Genomic DNA, 23,757 nt, shown 5'->3' with positions numbered 1-23,757 from the left:
TATGTTGTATTTATTCTAGTTGTGGTTTAATAATACACTCATTTTATGTTGTATTTATGCTAGTTGTAGTTTCATTTAACATGTATTTTATGTTGTATTTATTCTAGTTGTAGTTTGATAATACACGTATTTTATGTTGCATTTATTCTAGTTGTAGTTTGATAATACATGTATTTAATGTGTATTTATTCCAGTTGTAGTTTGATAATACATTTATTTCATGTTGTACTTATTCTGGTTGAAGTTTGATAATACACTTATTTTATGTTGTATTTATTCTAGTTGTAGTTTCATTATACATGTATATTATGTTGTATTTATTCTAGTTGTAGTTTGATAATACAAGTATTTTATGTTGTATTCATTCTAATTTCATGTATATTTAAGTCACAATACAGGATTTTACATTGCAATTTGCTTGTGTTTTTATTTAACTGGGGTGAGTGAACTGCGGTGAACGATTTTAGAAAAGGTTTTGAAACCCTAACTGTCAAACTCTCTGTAACCGCTGAGTCATCGGAAGACATATATTTTGATATCATGAAAAACGATAAATTGTTTAACTAAATTTGACTTATCAACTTTCAAACTTAATGAAATGAGCACGAAAGAGGGTACATGAACATTAATAAACTTTTCAACACTTCCCTATTTATCTGACAGCGATAAGCTTGGCTACATACTCTGAAGGGTTAACTCCTTAAAATTACTGTTTTATTCATAAACTAAGATTTGTGGTTACTTAACCCAAAAATAGTATTTGAAATAATCGTACATATACTGTAAGCCATGTATCAGATTACACATCCAGAGGCACAGTGGTATGTATATAGACGTCTACTACTAAAAAAAACAGAGCACTGATAGACTGTTGTATAGCTTTCTGTTTAATTACAAACAATATGTCAGATTTAGTGAATTCTAGTTGTAGAAGTTATGTTAACAAAATGAGCCACGTATAGAAGTGTTTTTCAACCAAATAAATTTATTTTTACTGGCTAATCGCCAGTTTTGTTTGCTTTACCCAAGGATTAAGAAAAGTATTAAGACTTATATATTTTCACAACAGGAGTAAGATTTACATTTTTGTAAAAACAACCAGATTTTTTTAACCAGTACGAACTCATATTCTCAGATTTTGTATCCATATTTACTACAGTCTGCAGTCTCTAAACTTACCAACATTAATTAAAAATTTCTTGTATAATATCCGAACTGACAAGGATGACTTTGTAGTATTATTTATAATATCTGAACTTACTAGCATGATTTGATAGTTTTATCTACAACATCCGAACTTATCAGCACGATTTAGTTGTTTTATCTACAACATCCGAACTTACCAGCATAATTTAGTTGTTTTATCTACAACATCCTGATTTACCACCATGATTTGATAATTTTATCTACAACATCCGAACTTACCAGCATGATTTAGTTGTTTTATCTACAACATCCTGACTTACTAGCATGATTTAGCTGTTTTATCTATAACATCCGAACTTACCATGATTTGATAATTTTATCTACAACATCCTGACTTACCAGCATGATTTAGCTGTTTTATCTACAACATCCGAACTTACCACGATTTGATAGTTTTATCTACAACATCCGAACTTACCATGATTTGATAGTTTTATCTACAACATCCTGACTTACCAGCATGATTTAGTTGTTTTATCTACAACATCCTGACTTATCAGCATGACTTAGTTGTTTTATCTACAACATCCGAACTTACCAGCATGATTTAGTTGTTTTATCTACAACATCCTGACTTATCAGCATGACTTAGTTGTTTTATCTACAACATCCGAACTTACCATGACTTAGTTGTTTTATATACAACATCCGAACCAGCAAAAGTAATCAAGTTGTGAAATGTTACCGTTTTTCATAGCGCACACATGACCTCAAAATGTGAAATACATGTTTTACAACAACGGGACATCAACAATGATTCCTTCAGTTCGCAGTTTGTTAGATCCATTATTATACAGGTTAACCAGTTTTCTGTTTTAAAAAGAAGATTATAAATGCTACAATTGATATGTGTTGAAACCCGTTTTGTTATGACACCAACGAGAGTAGCTAAACCTTTTCTACAACATTCCATCAAAAAATGTAACTATGCCTCAGGACAGATTTAAATTTCGGATTGGTAAAAGATAACTAGGATATTTCATCTGACCAACACTCTGAAACTGGTTTGATACGCGAGCATGCAACGTGTTTCCAATCCCCTTATTGAATGTTATTTTTTAAAATTTATCTACATACAAGTGTATGTGTTTTTAATACAGAACATTGGTCAAGGAAGTAGGTAGGTTTCTATTGTTCTAGGTCATTTACCTATCATATCATGTACGCTTTCTAGATGAAAATATTTTTATATAGTCGAAAGCAGACATAAATCATTTCCACTGGTAGGTCAGGTGATACCTTGGGGTTGCATCTTCCTTTATGTAATGATGGAAATGATGAATAGTGCACACACCTGAAAACAACAGCATTATTGTTTCATGTATGTAATTCCATGTTTTTGTTTCTCAGTACGGGACAGATTTTTGATTTTTTTCACAGAACTCTCTAGAAACATAAGAAAACACGCCGTTCTTCGTTCACACTCTACATTTTGGTTTCTTTGTATCTTGAATAAAGGTAATGTTTATATTACTCTGCTTTTCGTCCAAGCTATTTCTTTTCACAGATAAGTCAAAGGTACATAATATGGTTTCACTCTGCACAAGACTTTTTGACAAATTTACCATTCTTCCAAAATTCCTACCTGGTTACTATGAAGGAAGACCAGTTTAATTGAGAATACGAAACTGATAAAACACTGTAAAATTAATGGAGTATTCAATAGATTTGTAACATATTTGCAGGAAGATAAACACTCAGATAATAAATATGTACAAAATCTAAATTGTCAAATAAAGGAAAACTGAAAAGTAATGCTAATTTTCAAATAACAATGCATTAATTTTATTGTTTGCATTTCATTGAAAGCAAAACATTTCTGACACCTAGTAACACGTCAGACAACAAAGAATGACACTGACGTCATATCTTTTTGTGTATTATTATTTCTTATGTTAACTAAATACTAATTAAATGTATTGTTTTTGGATAAACGTTCAAGTGAAATTTATAAAAGACTAAGTCACAAAGCCTAAATTATTAGTACTTTTAATCTAAATATCATAAAGAACTAAGGTATTATAAATTGTCTTCTTTAATAACTTAGTTTAAGTCTGAAATAAGATTTTACTTATCCGTTGATAACAAGTAATATTCTTAGTTATAACAACAGTGCGGTAGCCAAACTCATTTGATGTCAAAATATGTTCTCAGTTGTATTAAACATTCAGTTGTAGTCTATAAAAGCTTATGTAAAGACAGATCGCCGAAACATTAAGATGTGTAATTTAAATACAGGTTGTAGAAAATACAAAAGATGGCGCAAGTGTGGTACATATGTTAACCCTAACGCTCATTGAGTGATTCAAGAAGAAGACATAACAAAATGTACAAAACTAACAAATTATAAACACTGGGCACTGAGAGCTCGTTAGCACTGTGGTTAGTGGTTTGGACTCGTTGTTGGTAGGGTGCGAATTCGAGGTTTCTTTGAGACATATTGGTTTATCTTGACACCTTGGACCAATTATTTCAATCTACCCAACTCAGTGATGTCGAGAAACCCACTTGTTGAGAAATTTATATGCAAAAACGGCTCGTTTGGGTTGAGAAAATATTTTACATAGAAGAGCGAACAACGTTTCGACCTTCTTCGGTCATCGTCAGGTTCACAAAGAAAGAGGTAACTGACCGGAAGCTGACCACATGTTTGAAAGGGGTTGTGTAACTGTGTGTCAAAATGTAGAGGGCGGTATTAGATGTTTGAATATATAATTTTATTTATTTTATTATATTAATATAGGTATAAAGGCGTTCCTTTATATTGGTTTATTTTGGGTTTAAGTTGTTGTATAAGTAAGGCTTCTTTAATTTTGCGTTTGTTTCTTTATTTAGTATTTGAGTGTTTTCTATGGTTATGTTGTGTTTATTTGACTTGCAGTGTTCGAAAACGTGTGAAGGTGACTTTTTATGTTCTTTGAATCTGGTTTCCATTTTTCTACTTGTTTCTCCAATATAGAAGTCGTGGCAGTTATCACATTGTATTTTATAAATAATGTTAGTGCGTGTTTGTCAGTGTAGTTTTACATAGTATAGACCTCAGTTTTGTGCCTGGTTTTGAATAAATTTGGTATTAACTGGAATGTCATATTTTGTTACTAATTTTGCCAAATGTTGGTTATTTGTTTGCTGATGTCAGGAATATATGGTATACAGCAGTATATGGTTTCGTGGTTTTGATTCGTGAGCTGTATTTACTTTAGTTGGTGGTTGATTTTGCTTTTTGTCTAGGTGTGTGCGTATAATGTTTTCTACGGTTTATTCAAAAACCAGGCACAAAACTGAGGTCTATACTATGTAAAAACTACACTGACAAACACAACACCAACATTATTTATAAAATACAATGTGATAACTGCCACGACTTCTATATTGAGAAACAAGTAGGAAAATGGAAACCAGATTCAAAGAACATAAAAAGTCACCTTCACACGTTTTCGAACACTGCAAGTCAAATAAACACAACATAACCATAGAAAACACTCAAATACTAAATAAAGAAACAAACATAAACAAACGCAAAATTAAAGAAGCCTTACTTATACAACAACTCAAACCTAAAATAAACCAATATAAAGGAACACCTTTATACCTATATTAATATAATAAAATAAATAAAATTATATATTCAAACATCTAATACCGCCCTCTACATTTCGACACACAGTTACACAACCCCTTTCAAACATGTGGTCAGCTTCCGGTCAGTTACCTCTTTCTTTGTGAACCTGACGATGACCGAAGAAGGTCGAAACGTTGTTCGCTCTTCTATGTAAAATATTTTCTCAACCCAAACGAGCCGTTTTTGCATATAAAAAAATCTACCCAACTGTATAATGAATACCAGCGGATAGTTGGGGATTAGCTCAAGACGAATTGGATTTCCATCCAAGTAGAATGTATTATCATTCTTCAGCTCTCATGTGCTGTCTCTGGATGGGTTGAAGTTGACAGGTCAGAAATACGTCATTATTGTTTTACAGGATGCGTTTATGAAAGTGCAGTGACATCAAGACATATAAAGCGACTTTTCTGCCTGTATAGCATTCCTGTATAAAAATCAATGTCGAAATGTTGAATGGTTCATCGTCGTAGAGGTTCGCATGGTTCTTTAATATGGCGACTAATGAACACTAATATATCTACAAAAAATATATGCCTTATCTAAACCCATTATTCTAGCATATTATAGCAAAGTCTCAATCCTTCGAATAACGTTTAGTAATATGATCGCAACGTGCTGCACAGGAACGGACTTGCCATCTAGTGTCTAAACAATGCACCATTAGATTGCAAAAATTATAATATTTAGACGGCATTTTAATATTGATTTATTAAAAGAAATCATTTGTATTGACCACTGCTAAACTATACTGAAAGTGAATTATTTAGTTCATTATCATTTAGCTAAGATGTCTTAGAGAATTTTAGTGAGCACGTGTTTTCAAATTTAATTCAGTTATTCTCCTAACGTATATAACGCCTTTACTGGCAGAAAATGACACGTGTTACAACTAAGCCAACGTATCCCAATTTTTCTCGATTCACGGCGCTCTTAGTGTCTCAGCAATTTTTTCACGGCGCCCTTAGGTAAAAAGAAAAAACCTAACAGTTCCGTTTATTAAATAGTTAGGTCCAAACAACTTAATAAGTATTTATGTTCTAACAGTTTAGTAGCCGTTTGAAAAAATAATACACGTAAATTGAAAGTAAAAACGATAATTTTATTTCATTTTTAAATAACCACAATTACTAATGGGATGTGTGTGCCTGTTGGGCACTGCACAATTTCTCAAACCTTGGAATCTGATTGGACGCCACCACCCTCATTTCTTGCTCCACGTTGATTTTCGCGCGGTACTTGTTTTTTATCACAACAACCGCCGAAAATCCAGCTTCAAGCAGAGATATGACGTCGCAAATGCAATAAGGATTCGCTAAGCACTTTGCGGTAAGTATTCATCTTTTGCTGATATCTGAAACTCAGTTAGTTCCATGCTGCCAAATTTTGTTTTTAAAGTCTTGTCACAAGACAGCTCAGTAAGATTTTCTTTTTCTGCAGAGGTAAATTCAGAAGGGGCCTTAGCCTCAAATAAGTCTTGGATTTAGGCAAACTTCTCTATATCTTCTAGAAAGTAATTTTCAAACCAGTCACTGAGTTGTGGTAGGTGCTCCTTAAAAACAGATTTTAGTTCGTGAGTCAAATCAACTTCATTGGATGTAACAAACTGCTGTAACAGGAGAAACAGTCATTGTCACCATCTTCATTCATTTTTTTTCTCCATAGCAGTAACTTTTTTCTGAAGGCTGAAGCCTTTTCTGCGAGTTTCAGAATGTCCGTGTTGCTTCCCTGCAGAAAGAGATTCAGAGTATTCAATTTTTCGAGGAGATCGCACAGGTATGCTAATTTTGACAAAAAATAACTATCCAAGAAGCTTTTAGCACATTCGTGTTTTTATTCGAGATAAGAGTAGAGTTCCTATCGTAATTCGAACACACGGGACATTACATTCCTACGGGAGAGCCATCGCGAGCTACTGTAGTACAACAAAGATGTGTACTCAGATCCCATATCCTCACACAGTTTTGTTAAAACACCTCGCCTTCTGTGACGGAGATTTTATAAAGTTCACCATTTTCAACACACTTTCCAGGACCATGTTCAGTGGGGAACTCAGGTGCGTTGATGCAGGGACTTTCTTGTGGATTATGCAGTGAGTCCAAAGTGCATTAAGAGCTTTGCTTCGTATGAGTGCCTGCAATCTTCCATAATAGTTGGACATAGGGCGACCACCATCGGTACAGATGCCAATGCACTTAGTCCAGTCTAAGTTGTTTTCACGCATAAAAGTGTCAAGGATCTCAAATAAGTCTTGATCCTTTGTACCTGCAGTGATACTTTTACAAAAGAGAATTTTGTCACCATCCATGAACTATGTGTAGCAAATCAAATGAGCATCCTTGTTACTATCTGTCGCCTCATCTAGCTGTAACCCAAACTCCATTCCTTTCATTTTTTCAGTTAGTTGATCGTTGAGATCTTCGGCCATGTGTTGGATTCTACGACTGATAGTATTGTTGGATAAAGGCACCTTTGAAAGCAGACTCACCAACCATGATGTTCACCATATCTATTGCAGCCAGTAAAATCAGTTCTTTCTGCGATGGTATGAGGCTTTTTACATTTTACGACTCTATGTGCCACCTTGTAGGATGCTAGAAAAGCGTTACTTGGTATTGATGCTGTTTCAGAAATGTGCTTTTTTCTTCTTTCAATTCTTTTAAAATTGGTAAAATAATCACGAGATTTACCAGCCATGTTAGGATGATTGGTCTCTATGTGGCATTTTAGTTTACTTGAAAGCATGCACCCTGGAGCCAAAACTTTTATATATAATACACACTGCAGACACTCTTCATGATTGACATCCACCTAAGTAAAACCAAAATCTGGATAACCATCATCATATTTCCGTTTCTTCACAACTTTGTCACTGGTCTGTGGTTTCTCATCCTTTTCTTCACTCCCACACTTCTTATTAATGTTGAAAAATATTTCTATTTTTATACACAAAGACTAAAAATTAACAAAAATAATTCACTAAATTTCGCTAGACCTCGCAGACACTTGATCACAGCATCCTTCTGTTATTGCAATTACTGACAGACCCGGCGAGTCGACAGGTATTTATATACAAAATCTAAGAAACGAGAAAGTTTGAAAAGTTATTGGCGTAGTACAAGTAAAAAACACAGCTCAAACATTCGAGTGCATCATCGAAAGAATGTAGCGCAATCTAATGTTAAAACTGTGAACTACCTCGGGGTAGTAGTTCGCGCGATGTCCGACAGATGTCAATATCACCGTGCTTCCCTTGAAAATTTGAAATATACCGCGGCGCACAGATTGGGAACCATTGTACTAAGCCGTTCGCTTACAAATCGTGTTAACAATCATGTTAAATGTTGTAACGAATTTACTCATGTATATTTATTTAAATATTGATTTTTGTCCAGTTTAATACATATTTAGAAATGCATATGTGTATTGCTTAATTCCCGCTTGTTCTCCAAATTTGTAAAAGATTCTTGATCGTATGAATCAACAATGTGTATATATATACATAAATACCAGGATTGTTGGGCCCAATGAACTTTTGAGAATTTCATCTAAAGATTACAAATCGACGCGCCAAAAGAGAGTTTAATAATATTGTTGGTCTTCTGCAGTTAGTATGCTATAAACCTGCAGTCAGTATGCTATAAACCTCGGAAGCCATAATTGTGATCAACGCTTATTAATTGGAAACCTACAGATATTTGACCAGGAACGTTTATAGTTTTCGAACATTATAAAGTGTTTAATTTCATTTAATTAACTTCGGTAGTTAGTATTTCTACAAGGACATGGGATATCTTCATTGGATATATAATATAAAGTCAACTTGTAAACGGTGTGAAGCTAGCCATTAAGCGAAGCGTAACAATACCAACATGGAATTCTTTCTCCGTGAACGTCAATAAAAGATTCAGTTCCAAGCCAAATAGAAGACATAATACTGTTTGTAAGTTTGTAAAACATTTGTGTATAAATCATTATTTGTAATAACCGTTATTGTAAAATTGTATTATTGTTTGTATATTAAAATATGTTTGTGTTAAAAAAGAAAATAATGTTTATCAATCTAGTTGGCAAATATTGTAAATTTGACAAACATCGATCTACAGTCAATTAATTTTTTAAACTGAAATTAAAATTTCAGACTGTTTGAAATCGCAATACGTAACATAATAAATCGAAGACTCGTACGAGATAAATTATGATACGTAACAATGATGCGTACCTTCTTACATCTTTCAATTTGGATGTTGCCGATTGAAAATCAGAGGCCCTAATGACAAGTATTGGTATTAGGTTAAGTACCTCTTGAGATGTGACTGGTGAGAGACAAAATATTGATCTGAAACATTATTTTTATAACCCTCTTATTCTGAATCCGCGTTTGAAATTTAAAAAAAAAAAATACGGAAAATAGCAACAATACATTTTGAGCTTAGTGCCTTCTAATACTTCGCAACTTTCGAGTTTAAAACACAACTTTTTTCATTCGTATTTTACAGCATTCTTAATAAAACATGCCCAGAATGTCATCACTATTTTTACGAGTAATTTCTTATGTTCTGCCTTTTTCTCTTAATAAATTTTTCATTCATCTTTTGGTAGTAGCGCATTTTCCTAATCACATTTTTTTTCCCCTCCTTCCTTTTTCTTGAATTAGCATCGTTTTTTGGAGACAGTTATGTTTCAGTACCATTTCAAGACGCCAGCAGTGTCACCAACGTCTCTTTTCGATTCAAAACCAGTCGTAGTGAGGGGTTACTATTCCTGGCATTAGGCCCTCCAGACTATTGTCTAGTTATTCTGGAAGACGGAGAAATAAAGGTAAACCAGTAATAATACTGATTTTCGTCTCTACTGAAAATAACTTATCTTTACTTAAAATAAAAATGTCTAGTTTCTCATCAGCCCAGTAATGCATAATAATAAATGTTTTTCGAAGTGTTGTCTTTTGCCTTAAAACATTTAACTTGTGTAGTCTTGATGGGGATGATTCGTCTATAAATATATAAAAAGGACAAATAGATAGACGATATAATCACGAGACGAGTCGTATTGTAGTATAAGTGTTATCATAATAAATAAATTAAATAAGTGGGTAACAAATTAAATTCCCGCGATATCTACTAAACCAAATACTTTGAAATTCGTTTATTTTCCGGTTAGTTTCGAATTCGTAAAATCTCTTACCACCATCTTGATTGTTTTGTATTTATTTTGGAGTAAAGAAAAACGCTGAAAAACGTCGTCATTAAAAACGTTTCACGCAGAAAATATAACTTTAGTTGCTTTGGTTTTAATCTGTCAAATGAAATATAACACTGCACAGGCGTTCATCCCATCTGTTTATTTGGTATTAATATATATTACATTTGAATATAAAGCTTACTCGTTTTTAATAATTTAAAATATAAATATGGACGATTAACAAAAGATAAGTTTATAAGGCAATGAGACAAACTGAGGCATTTTATCAAAATGGTTATTTTAATAATATGTATGTTAATGCGTTGAATCTGCACATAGTATTTTTCATAATTGTTTACGAAAATATTACTTGAAATATCAAGAGGGGAGATACTTTCTCTCATAGATGGCGGGGCAGGTAACTGTTTAAATGTTTAAACTGTTTAAACTGTATTTTTTATAAATTGTATTAGAATGCTACTATATTTTTAGGTTATTGATTCACGTAAAATAATATTCTTTTAAAAGTTAAAATTTGGTTTCTTGACTTCCATTAGCAAACGCTTATAAATAAAATATCTATATTTTTGCTAATATCTGGTGTCAATTGGATAATTAATAAATTGCGAGATTAATAAAAGTTCCTAGTTTTAGCAAATGTAGACAAAAGGTAATAATGTCCCCAGATAAACTAAATGATACTTAATAAAAACATAAGTTATAAGATAAAGTCCCGAATTCAGTGGGAATTAGTTACACAAAATGTTTTAAAGTCTTAAGGGTGTAAGGGAAAGATTAGTTATGAAAAATTACACAGCGTTTTCTGGTGATTACCAGGGCAATTTAATAATAGAAGTTGTATTTAGGTGCAATGCATAAAACTTGTAGAATTTTATAGGTGCCATTTTTCCGCATTTGTATAAATGTATCACACATTAAAAATCGCAATATTTAGCGTTGTACTAGTACTATTTGTGCGTGTGTTTTCTTATAGCAAAGCCACATCGGGCTCTCTAAGCCCACCGCGGGAAATTGAACCGCTGATTTTAGCGTTTAAATCTGAAGACATACCGCTATACTAACGGTGGGTAGTACTACTTCTAATTAATGTTCTGAGAATCTGTAAAGAGTGTTGACTAAATACTTATTTGAATGCGATTTAAAACTTTTACTTACATATGTAAGAGTTTAAGTAAAAGTTCAAATGTTCAGATTTGGCAGAAGATATTTTGAAAAAGATGCCACCAATTATTAGATGAAAATGTTACGTAGATGTATGCTTTTTGTAAGTTTAAATTATCTCGAATAAAATGTGCTGCGTCCTCATTGTGAATTCTTATTCGGGCTGAATATGTAATTTATTCTCAGTTATGAATACTTTATTCAAGATTTATAGATTATTTCTGGTTCGTTCCGGAGATTCGCGCAAAACAATAAAACGAATACTTATGCAAATCGTCCCTTATTCTGAAAAAATAAATTGGCAGCTAGTCAACAGCACCACCTCAATAATTCATGGGCTACTCTAATCAAATAGTGACCTTTGATTGTTACTCTCCTATTTCACCCATAACACAAAGTGCGGATTGCAATTTTTTAGCGCCACGGAATATGAATCCTGAACTCTCAGATACATAGTTTAGCATGCTAACATCAAGGTCTGATTTTTATATAAATAGGTAAAACAACTTTTTATGTTGTTATTTTTTCCCTCTAGATTTAAAAGTTCTTTAATGATCAGCCATCTGTAAACAGGATTAAAATACTAAAATTTGGGGCACGGTTCCCATGGTGGACAGATAACTTACTGTTTAGCTTTACGTTAAACACAGACAATTAGTCTTATTAGAGAGAATTTCTAATGTAACAAAATATTCAGTTTATTATAATTTTTTGAAATTTACTATTCCCATTAATTTAAACACTAGTAGAGTTAATGAAACTCTAGTTATAATAAGTTTTCCGTATGATATGACTGGTTATTTGATTTTTCCCCAAAGGTTCGCATTAATCTTGGATCTGGAGAAGAAATGTTAGCGTCTCTACCAGGAATTCGATTTAACGACCTTTTGTGGCATGAAGCGAAAATCCACCGAATCGATGGAGAAATAATCCTTGAAATAGATAGGATCCACGAAACATTCCTACATATTTCTGGTCGTTTTTTCGAGTTAAATATCAAATCTGGAATCTTTCTAGGGGAGTTAGGAAACGACATCGATGAATTTTTTGAAAACATAGAGAGTTTTAGAGGGTGCTTGGAGGATGTAAAATTTAACGAATACGATGTGTTAGATCTCGCAATGGATTCCTTAGAAAAGCATGTATTTGGAGTTACTTGGGACTGTAGAGAAGAGTTCCAGTCACCATCACATGAACCAATCAGTTTTGTTGAGCCAGGTGCATTTATAGCTTTACAAACTTTAAAAGCTAGAAATGGGGGGAATTTTACCTTCGAAGTTAAAACCAATTCACAGATGGCAGTCTTACTCTATAATACTGGAAATACTCCAGAAACAGATTTCATTGCAGTAGAAATTGTAGAAGGTCTTATAATCGTGTCAATTAACGAAGGTAATGGGGTAGTTGAAATTCAGTCGGATGTTGTGGTTAGTGATGGCGAATGGCACTATGTGGAAGTGGACTTCAGTCCTATGTTGTTGGAAGTTGAGGTTGATGGCAACCGAAAATCTCTTCGACCAAGTGCAGGACAAAACCGTTTTTTTGACCTTCACGGTTTTTTGTATTTTGGTGGAATAGAAAAAAATAAACAGTCTAGAGCCTTGCAACAGGGTATAAAATCTTTAGTCCTAGGGAGTACAGGAAGTTCTCTAGGTGGTTGTCTGCAAAATGTCAGACTAAACAATCAACTTGTAGGCTTACAAGAAGTTCGAATTAGCCGGGGCATTGAACCGGGTTGTGTTTGGAAGTATCCATGCATCCAAAATCCATGCGTTCCTGAGGCCCACTGTTTGCAAGACGGTTTAGAAAATTTCCGCTGTGTTTGTGAGAAGCCAATTTGTATAAAGGAAAATTTCACTGCAGGATACAAACTGTTTGCTAAATCCTTGCCTATTGACGTTGAAATTCTGGCATTAAATCCCTTAGCAATTGCAGAAGGTGGAAGTGACGTTATAACTTCTGAAAATATAAAAATGGTGGTGGATTTTCACAAATACGGAATAACTGAATCAAATGTTATTTTCCACATCATTGATCCACCTGAGCACGGATTTCTGGAAGTTGAAATCTGGAAGGGGTTATCGGAAAACATGTTTACGTTGTCTAACTTGATCTCCGATAATGTTCGTTACACGCACGACGGGACTGAACATTACAACGACCAAATCGTTTTCGAATTGGAATTTAGAGCACAAAACTATCGATTACCCTCATTTCTTGAAAAACGACGCCAGTTTATTTTCCACATAAAAATATCCCCTGTGAATGATCCCCCGAAGTTGAAGGTGTCCTCAGATCAAATGCTCAGACTTCCAAAACACACGAAGAAGACAGTAACAGCTAATATTCTTCAAGCCAGTGACCCAGATAATGAGGAATCCGAATTAGTATACACATTAATGAGCCTCGGTTCGAAAAACGAAGGCTTCTTTGAAAATCTTAACTTTCCCGGTAAAGAGCTAAAAACTTTTACGCAAGAACAAATAAATCGAAAGCTTATTAACTATGTTCATCGTGGACCAACAACCTCGCGCATTGCTTTGCATATTTCTGATGGAACAGAAGATGGACAAACTGTGGTTTTACACATCGAAGCATTTGACTTAATGCTCTCACTAGTTAGGAATACTGGTGTGAGATTGCCTTACAAAGGTCACGTCCTCATAACAGCTGATAACCTTACCTTTACGAGCAATTCACCTGACGAGGATCTAACTATTCACTATAATATTACTAGCTTACCTCGATTTGGCAGTATCGAGAAACGGCGACATGATGGTCGTTGGCGAACTGTTAGTCATTTTACTCAACGGCAGATTAACAAAGGTAAAATCAGATATCTTCACTCATCTGCGAAACCTTCTTACGATGAATTTAGTTACATTGTAGCTTGCGCGAATTTCAAACTCCAAGAAGCTTATAGTTTTAATATTAGTTTCATTAATTTGATTTTGATGGAAGTGGAGCATAACTCGCTGTTGCTGGATAGCATATTAGAAATGCCACTGACTTTGAAACATTTGAAATACGAAACAGAGCCATCTGTCGTCGAGTTCCGAAATATTATTTACATTATCAAATCAATTCCAAAATATGGACTTTTGTATCTTGCTTCCAGTAGAAGACCCAAATTACGACACCATAAAAAACTACACGAAGGGTCTGTTTTTACTCAGGCGGATATAGAAAATAAACGTGTTTTTTACAAACTAAACCGCCCGTCTTATTCTTCCTTAAACGATAGTTTTATGTTTAAAGTGAGTTGTTTTGGTACGACCAAGGAACCTGAAGAGTTTTTTATCCACTATCATCCACTTGAAACGAGTTTTTCTATTGAACTAGAAAGACTCACTGTAGTTGAAGGAGGACAAACAAATATAGGGAGAAGCAACATACGTATAGATAGTCCATATTCACTCAGCATGATATATAACATAACAACGGGACCCCAATATGGTAAGCTTATGCTGACAAATGCAGGAGATACAGTGGATTCCCCGATTTCATTTACTAGTGCAGATATCCAAGAAGAAAGGCTTGCGTATGTCCACGATGATTCGGAACATGATGAAGATAGTTTTCAATTTACTGCTTATCCACAGAATGCCAAAGATGATGCCGTGTTCTATGGAACCTTGCACATTGAAGTGATTATGAAAAATGACAACCCTCCAGTCCGAACCGTTGACAGGGTCTTCTGGGTCCAAACAAACGGAGAAAAGAAGCTAACAGAGAATGATCTTCGATACGAAGACAAGGATATCAACTGCTCTCCTGCACAGATTCAGTATACACGACGAGCCATACCAAACGGTGCCCTTTACCACATCAAAGACCCCAGTGTCCCAGTGTTTCAGTTCACACAGGCGGATTTAAATAAAAGAAATATTATTTTCCGGCATAGTGGTCAACTTTACGGGAAAGCCATCCTTTGGATTACAGATGGACAGTTCTTTGTAACTGGAATATTGGAAATAAAAGCTTCTGAACCTTTTATCAATCTTACTAGAAACACGGGGTTGATAGTGAAGAGAGGAGAAAGTGGAGTTATCAGTCCTCATAACCTAAGCGTGGAGACTAACGGAGATTCCAGTAACAACGAAGTAACATTCAAGATCGCGACTCTTCCTCAATACGGTAACATCCTAATCAGTGGGAAAAAAGAAAACCAGTTCACTAGTACAGATATAGAAAATGGTAACGTTGAATATGAGCACAACAACGGGTTTGGTTCCATGGACGTTTTTGGCTTTGTGGCTTTTTTAGATAAGTTGCACAGCGAAGGTGTGTTTTCCATAAGAATATTTCCAGTCAGTTATTGGGAGCCTTTGGAAGTTTTGAACAATAAAACTTTACATGTTAACGAGGGTGAAGAAAGAAAAATTGAACCTACACTATTAAATATTGCTCATAATAATGTAAATCCAACTGACATTGAGTACACTGTTACCTCCGGCCCTTTTCATGGTGAGCTAAAATTGAATAATTCAGAAAAACTGATTAACGAGGAAAACCACGCCTCCAGTCTAAGATTTACCCAAGCAGACATTAATGAAGGTACGTTAATATACACGCAAACAAAGAGTCGTATTACAAATGACAGTTTTGTTTTTGATGTTACGAATGGAGTTACATCGTTACAGAACCGAATGTTTTTCATTGACATAATTTCCAAAATTATTCTGTTGAAAACGGGAAACATCACTTTACAAGAGGGTAAATTTGTAGCTCTGGATGAATTCGTACTAGATGTGGCCAACTCTTATTTTAACCAGTGGATTTCGAATTATTTAATTATAGAACCTCCAAGAAATGGACAAATAGTAAACGTTAAGTCTCCTGGAAGTACAATCACCGAGTTCTCTCCTCTACAATTAAAGAATGGCCTCATTTATTACAAACATGACGATTCGGAGACAACGAGAGATTGGTTCACTGTGGTTGGAAGAACTGTAGACTTAAGCAAGGAAAGCGCACCAAGTACTATTCACGCCCGCGTTACTCCTGTTAATGATGAAGTTCCTTACCTGGTTAATAACACCGGTTTAGAAGTATGGGAAGGATCTTCAGCCCCTATTACTAGTCGTCATCTAGCGACAGCTGACGATGACTCTGATCCGAATGTCTTAACTTATGAGATCTCTATACCAAGAAACGGATACGTTTCGTTGAAGATGGACACAAAGACTCCCGTTCTTAAGTTTACTCAGGACCAAATAAATAGTGGAATGGTAATTTTTATTCACACAGGTAAGTCTGGTAAAGAATATTGTAAAAACTGTAATCCTTACGATCACCCAGTGTTACCAATTCCAACTAAATCTCATCCCAAAACGACTCAATATCTAGGTTTCTTAAAAACAAATATATGTAATTTTTAATAGTTTTCTTTTGTAACTAAAGGGATAATTACATTTATAAAGACGTTAACGTTTGACACTGTCTTTCAAGTTACGTGTGAAAGTCGATTTTTGTGATAGTTGCAATTCTTAATACTCATCTACACCATGGGTTTCCAAGTTATCCCATATAAATGACCCACCTAAGTAGCCAGATAATTTTCTAGGCCTAATGCTTAATTGTGCTAGAAAGGGGTGTTACTATTCAACTATATTTTAGTCTATTAGTGTATTTATATTTTGCCTTAGTTTTGGTTATTCAAATCATCTGGTGGTTATTATTTGATAAATAATTATAAAAGAAAACAAACAAAAAGATATTTGTTCTATTGCATCTTGTTGTAAGAGCCACAGTTTAGACGTTGCTTTTATACCCGATATTTTTAAATGACTGTTTCATCACTTTGAGTTTATAAACCTAAACACTCGAATTTGTACCTTCTTTAATCGCTTAGTTTCAATAAACGTTATACTAATAACGTACATTTAATTATAAACTTACAGGAGAAAGAGCTGGAGGATTCCGATTCCAAGTCAATGATGGTCTCAACAGAGACTCCCCCCACGTGTTTACCATTACAGCAAGAGAGTTGAAGTTAAAAGTTAAGGCCAATGTTCTTCTAAGAGTCTTACCTCTAATGCAACAGTCAATAACACAAAGTCACCTTTTAGTTGAAACCAATAACGAAAATTCCTCTCAACAGATTGTTTACTATGTCCGTCGTTCCCCTCAGCATGGAAGGATTCTGCTAGAAGGTCATGATGGCTCAGTTTCTGAAGTTTTTCAATTTACTCAGAATCACGTGGATAATAACATGGTATTATATGAACACACCAAACCTATGACCAACTTAAACGTTAATGACACCATTATTTTTGATATCGAAACTGAGCATGCGTCTCCCTTGAGGGGCGTTAAATTTAACGTAGAGATATCTGTAGGAACATTTACTGCCAGTGATTTGCAAAAGATGGTTCAAGTAAACCGGTTAAAAGTTGAAGAAGGGGAATATTTACATTGGAAAGGAACATATTGACCTCCACTCTTTGCTGACACTGTGGGAAGAAAAAGGTAAAAGGGAATTCATCAACAAACTGAAGTTAAGAATAGAAAAACTGCCAATAAATGGTTGGCTTGACTTGCGTGAAACAAACGTAACAGTGCAACAAAGGGTTTGGCTTAATCGTGACACAATTGACAAACACTTGTTATCTTACAACCATGATGATTCGGAAACTTTTGCGGACAATTTTACTTTAGGATTTTTTATTTTAGAGCAAGGAAAATTCACTGGTATTCCTCCTTTTAATAAAACATTATTTGTGGAGGTTTTACCTGTAAACGATCACCCTTTTCAACTCCTAACAAAGTCACCCAGCTGCGACGTTGTTCAAGGACAGCGATCTCTCATTTCTTCTCAGGAGTTATATACCAAAGATGAAGATGGACTTCCCAATAACATTACATACGAAATAATAAGTGACGCTAGCAACGGCTTCATTGTTCTGGGACAAAATAGTTTCTCAGCTGTTGAGAAATTTACTCAATCCGACATAAATGAAAATCTAACCTACTTTTACCACGATGGAAGCAATCAATCTAGTTCCTTTACCTTCAAAGTTTTTGATGGGAGATACGAACCAGTTTACGAAACTTTTCACATCAGACCGATTCCTCTAACTTTAGAACTACTGAATACCTCTCGAGTGGAAATCGTACAAGGTTCATCTGTAGTGTTCTTTCTACCTAACCATTTGAATGCTGTCACAAACGGAGACAGACAAGATATTTGGTATAACATTACTTCTCCTCCTCTGTTTGGTCTTATATTTTACGAAGACAATGTGGCAACTAACTTCACCCAACACAATATTGATATTAAATCTGTGTTTTACACACAGGTAGACATGACTGTTTCAGAAGATTATTTCACTGTGTCTTTATTTTGTTTAGATCTTGAAGTCCCAGACAAAGTGGTCAACATTTCCGTTATCCCATTTGTGTCTCAGAATGACTTAAAAATATCCACTGGTAGCCAAGCGGTTTTAACTTTACAACAACTGGATGCATCCAGATTGGCAGAGAAGACAGGAAGCAATCCGACGTACACAGTCGAGACCAAAACGAGGTTTGGTGTTCTCCAATTTAAAAACTCACTTCGAAGAAAACGAGATGTCGAAATAAATCTGTTCACCCATGAAGATATTGTCAGAGAACAGGTCGTCTACAGAATCACAAACACTGATTTTGAAAACTCGACTACTGACAGCTTTACTTATATTCTAAACGCTCCTGGTGTCCAGCCCGCTCGTGGAAAATTTGTTTTTATTATTCACTCACAATCCTTTTTAAATGACACTGAAATTCCCTTTCTCAAGATACGAAGTTCGTTGAAATCAATAGAAGAAATATGACAGTCCTGAAAGAAGATGATCTAGGTGATGTTGGAACGAATCTACCTTTCTTTACTGATGAATACGTCATAATGATAGGAATTATTGTGAGTGTTGTTGTTGTAGCTTTAATAGTATTATTTGTTGTTAAGTGTCGACAGATTCAGATGAAAAAACGATTGGTATGTAACAACAATCAAGGCAGTAAAGCAGCTGAAGCTCGCACTCTACAGACGGAACTAAACACTGAATGTTTACCTTCAGATAGTAGTGTATCTTTATCTGACGATCTACCCCCTCCAGTTCCTCCTACGTCACCGTCAAGTTTTGGAAGCCATAGTGATGGTCATTCCCCCAAATATAAAAAATATCTTAAACAAGACCAGGATAACAATATCTTAACACAAACACCACCTCCACGATCACCTGAAGACACTGAATGGGCCAGAGCCATGTTAAAGGTCCCAATGTGTAAGGTGACTCCTCTCAATCATCAAAATTGTCCCCACATTGATGAACCATTAGCAAATGAAGTGTCCTCGGACATCATTGATAATGAAGAATGGGACGGGTATAGTAGTAAAAATGACTTGCAGTATGGACCTATTTGTAATCCTTTACTAGGAAAAGCACAATATTGGGTATAATGTTTGGGTGTATTGAGGAAATGACCTCATTGTAGACTTGAAAATGTTATGTGATCTCTTAATATCTGATCTAAAAGTTCATTTTGAAAATGATTTATTAAACTGTATTTTATCTTGAATGCTTTCAGTCAGCTATATGGTATTAAGAAATAAGATATAATTTTATAAATATCACTCTATTCGATGTAATAGCCTAAAAGCCTAAGCCTTTGTGCTTAATTCCAAATAATCAATCTATCAAACTTTTCTGGACATACGACCCAAATGTTTACTGGATATAAACGATAGCTACATATCTTCAACCCCACTTGAATGAAGTTATATCGTGTTTTCTTCATACCCTCTGTCACGCTTGGATATCATTAAATACCTTGTTTTATTCGTTAGTATGTGAATGGTTTTACTCTAACTTTTAATTTTGAACCTTTGTCACCAATTCGTAATTAACTGGAATCAGAAACTGAATCATCTTTTTTCTACCCATTGTAGTCTATTATATTTAGAAAGTTTGATCTGGAAATTTCTTTTAGCACATGAAGACAAAACATGCCCATAACGGTGCATATTATAAAATGAATAAAGAATCGTATGGTACACGCACATATTTTATCACCAGGACCTACGTTATTTCAAAAGACAAATTTAGCTAAAACTGCATAGGTGGCGAAAATATCAACATTAATAACAGGCTGAACAATCGCCATGTTTTTATACACTTTCGTTTGAAGGATGACGTTTAGAGAGAGTGTTCTTTGTCAGTTCACAACAAAAGCGCTCAAATAAAAACGACGATTGTTCAACCTATTATTTAATGTTTACATTATTTTAAAAACCAAAAATAAATTGATTTTGACAACATTTATCTGTCATTAATTACAATAACTTTACAAGTGGTGACATTCACTCAAAGGCACTGTTAAAAAAAATCAAAATCTTGTCAAAATATATTCATACCAAGAAATACCGTAACCTTCGATTGAGATTCGCTGTATATTTTTATATATATATATCTGTTCGTCTGTAAGTAAACCAAAAATATTCAGACCAGCATTCTATCTTGAGAGATCAACAGTGGAGTTCCAGTTATTTGCTCGGTTAATTCTGGTAATTCAGTTGTAGCATATTGTACCCCTTTCAAAAAACTGGAGCAAACTCAATATCAAAACTCCAAGAAAGATTATTTGCGTTATTCTGGTAAGAATTAAAACTTTTTGTGTGTGTATATATATATATATATATATATACGAACTTAAGTTCTGTTTGTTTTTAATAATTTGTTGATGGTAAATATTAAATACAAGAGTAATATTTATATTAGAATATAAATTAACAATAAAATAACTGGTTAATGGTAACTCGGCAATCGAGGATAATCTACATTTATTCCATTTATTATTAAGCTAAACTCCCTGGTGTACATTTAATTAACAACTTCCATATAATGTGTATGGCTTTGTTTGTTATTAATCCCGTTTTTAGCTGTTTGTATTTTGTATTCAGAATACTTCTTTTTACATATAAAACTTTGAATAGTTATCAATGTTAAGCCATCTTAATATTGTTTATGTCTGTTATAAATATGCGTTATTTCTCTCAATAATGTATTATAGTTTGTTTGCTTTTCAATTTCATTATTTTTATCGATGAGCGTAGTAAATTTTTCAAAAGTAGTCTTTCATAACGTGATATACGAAAGAACTTAGTTTTGTTGTTTGTTTTGGTGTGTAGGGAAAGAACAAACTTATTTTTTGACTAAATTTGTTTCCCGATGGTTAACAGCAGTTTACGGGCTTTAACGCTAAAATCTGTGGTTCGATCCTGTGGCGGATAGAGCACTAAAACAATACTAGCAAACAGTAAAAAACTTAAAACTTTTTAGATTCACCTTTTCTACTTTTACAAGTTTAAAAAGAAAACTTCAAAACACTTAAGTAATCATCTTGACTGGCTTTAACGGAAACCATTTGTTTGGCTTGTATTTACGTTCACAGGGTCCATATGAACATACTTTGGTAAGCTTTTCACATGGAACCCATTTGTATGGCTTGTATTTACGTTCACAGGGTCCATATGAACATACTTTGGTAAGCTTTTCACACGGAACCCATTTGTATGGCTTGTATTTATGTTCACAGGGTCCATATGAACATACTTTGGTAAGCTTTTCACACGGAACCCATTTGTATGGCTTGTATTTATGTTCACGGGGTGCATATGAACATACTTTGGTAAGCTTTTCACACGGAACCCATTTGTATGGCTTGTATTTATGTTCACAGGGTGCATATGAACATATTTTGGTAAGCTTTTCACATGGAACCCAGTTGTATAGCTTGTATTTATGTTCACGGGGTGCATATGAACATACTTTTGTAAGTCTTTCACACGGAACCCATTTGTATAGCTTGTATTTATGTTCACAGGGTCCATATGAACATACTTTGGTAAGCTTTTCACACGGAACCCAGTTGTATAGCTTGTATTTATGTTCACAGGGTCCATATCAACATACTTTGGTAAGCTTTTCACACGGAACCCAGTTGTATAGCTTGTATTTATGTTCACGGGGTGCATATGAACATACTTTTGTAAGTCTTTCACACGGAATCCAGTTGTATAGCTTGTATTTATGTTCACAGGGTCCATATGAACATACTTTTGTAAGTCTTTCACACGGAATCCAGTTGTATGGTTTGTAGAGATTTTATTCAATAAATCAAATAAATATAAAATGTTTGACATTTGGTCAAATTTCCCAATTTTCCTTCGTTTTTTAGGAATATAAAATGTGTGGTCGAGAAAAGATAGAACATACGTAGAAGGACGTTGTGACATAGTGTTTCTAACATTATAAAATAGGCTTATCATATCACCATGGATGTATAGTGATTTAATTACCTTTGTACAGTTGGCCTGAACAGTTCCAAAACAGATTTTAACCGTTATCGTAACTTCATAGTTCGGTAGATTGCACAAAGCATGTCATGTGCGAACGACAACAAAGACCATTATTCGAAAACATATTTATAGAGATACAATACTAAAGATAATGATGTATGTTTTTTATGTTGATACGTTATCTGCACGGGGTCAAGATATAACTGCTACTGTTGTTAACTCGAATAAATTCTGTTCATTGTTTGTTTGTTTTGAATTTCACGCAAAGCTACACGACAGCAATCTGCGCTAGAAATCCATAATTTAGCAGTGAAACACTAGAGGGAAAGCAAATAGTCATGACCATCCACCGCCAACTCTTGAACTACTATTTCAACAATGAATAGTGGGATTGATCGTACCGTTATAACGCCCCCATGGCTGAAAGGGCGATCGTGTTTGGTGTAACGGGGATTCAAACCCGCGACTCTCAGATTTCGAGTCGAGCGCCTTAACCACCTAGCCATACCACGCCCTTCTGTTCACTAACAGAGGTAATTTGCGATGCTTGAAAAATTAAAAATAAGTTAATTAGAGAATAGACATGAGATGGCACTGCTACTTGTCCCTTTAGTTATTAGGTGCACGTTTATTATTACTAAAGATAAAATAAAAGGTTTTCCGCAAAGACAAAATCTGGATTACGTCATCCTCAAAGAAAGACAAGTATGCTTTCATTTCGTGTTTTCCGACCATTTTGCTACGCCCAGAACCGATTTTTGTTTCTACTTCGGGCTGCATAAAATTTTAAATTGCTACAATAAATATATATGCAAAACGTACAGTGTTTCAATAAAGTAAACAAATAACATACAATTTAAAATTATGCATACATGGCTATATAGAAACACATTGTAAAGTAAGACAATGTGGGACTACAATAATACCCACCGGTAAAAGTGGTATATAAGTTATAATTTAACCATTCCACGTTGAGACAAATTATGGAAAAGTAAGCAAGTGCAAATATATGACTAAGTTTTACGTAATTTTATTTTAGGGTCCTGGTGGTTAGAGTACTATACTCGCAACCTGAGGGTTACGGAATCGAACCTTTGCCCTTTCAGCCGTGGCAAACTATAAGGTGACGTCGAGTACCACACTTCGTTGGTAAAAATATTATCAGAGACATGCCCTTTGTTTCTCTTTTCTCATAAGCTTTTGTTGGGTTTATGATGCATGCTGT

At 34.4% G+C, this 23,757-nt stretch overlaps 1 pseudogene across 1 annotated transcript in view; it reads left to right on the top strand.

Moving 5' to 3' along the window:
- Positions 1-20,020, top strand: part of LOC143222457 (chondroitin sulfate proteoglycan 4-like) — a 104,651-nt pseudogene extending 84,631 nt beyond the window's left edge. Inside the window, exons 3-5 of the transcript XR_013012236.1 lie at positions 9,486-9,649; positions 12,013-16,444; positions 17,098-20,020. The product of XR_013012236.1 is annotated as a chondroitin sulfate proteoglycan 4-like (transcript). The remainder of the gene's footprint in view (positions 1-9,485; positions 9,650-12,012; positions 16,445-17,097) is intronic.
- Positions 20,021-23,757: the final 3,737 nt, after the last annotated feature.

Source organism: Tachypleus tridentatus, chromosome 8 (assembly GCF_004210375.1).
Source record: "Tachypleus tridentatus isolate NWPU-2018 chromosome 8, ASM421037v1, whole genome shotgun sequence".
NCBI lineage: Eukaryota > Metazoa > Arthropoda > Merostomata > Xiphosura > Limulidae > Tachypleus > Tachypleus tridentatus.
This window is presented reverse-complemented; position numbering and strand designations above follow the sequence as displayed.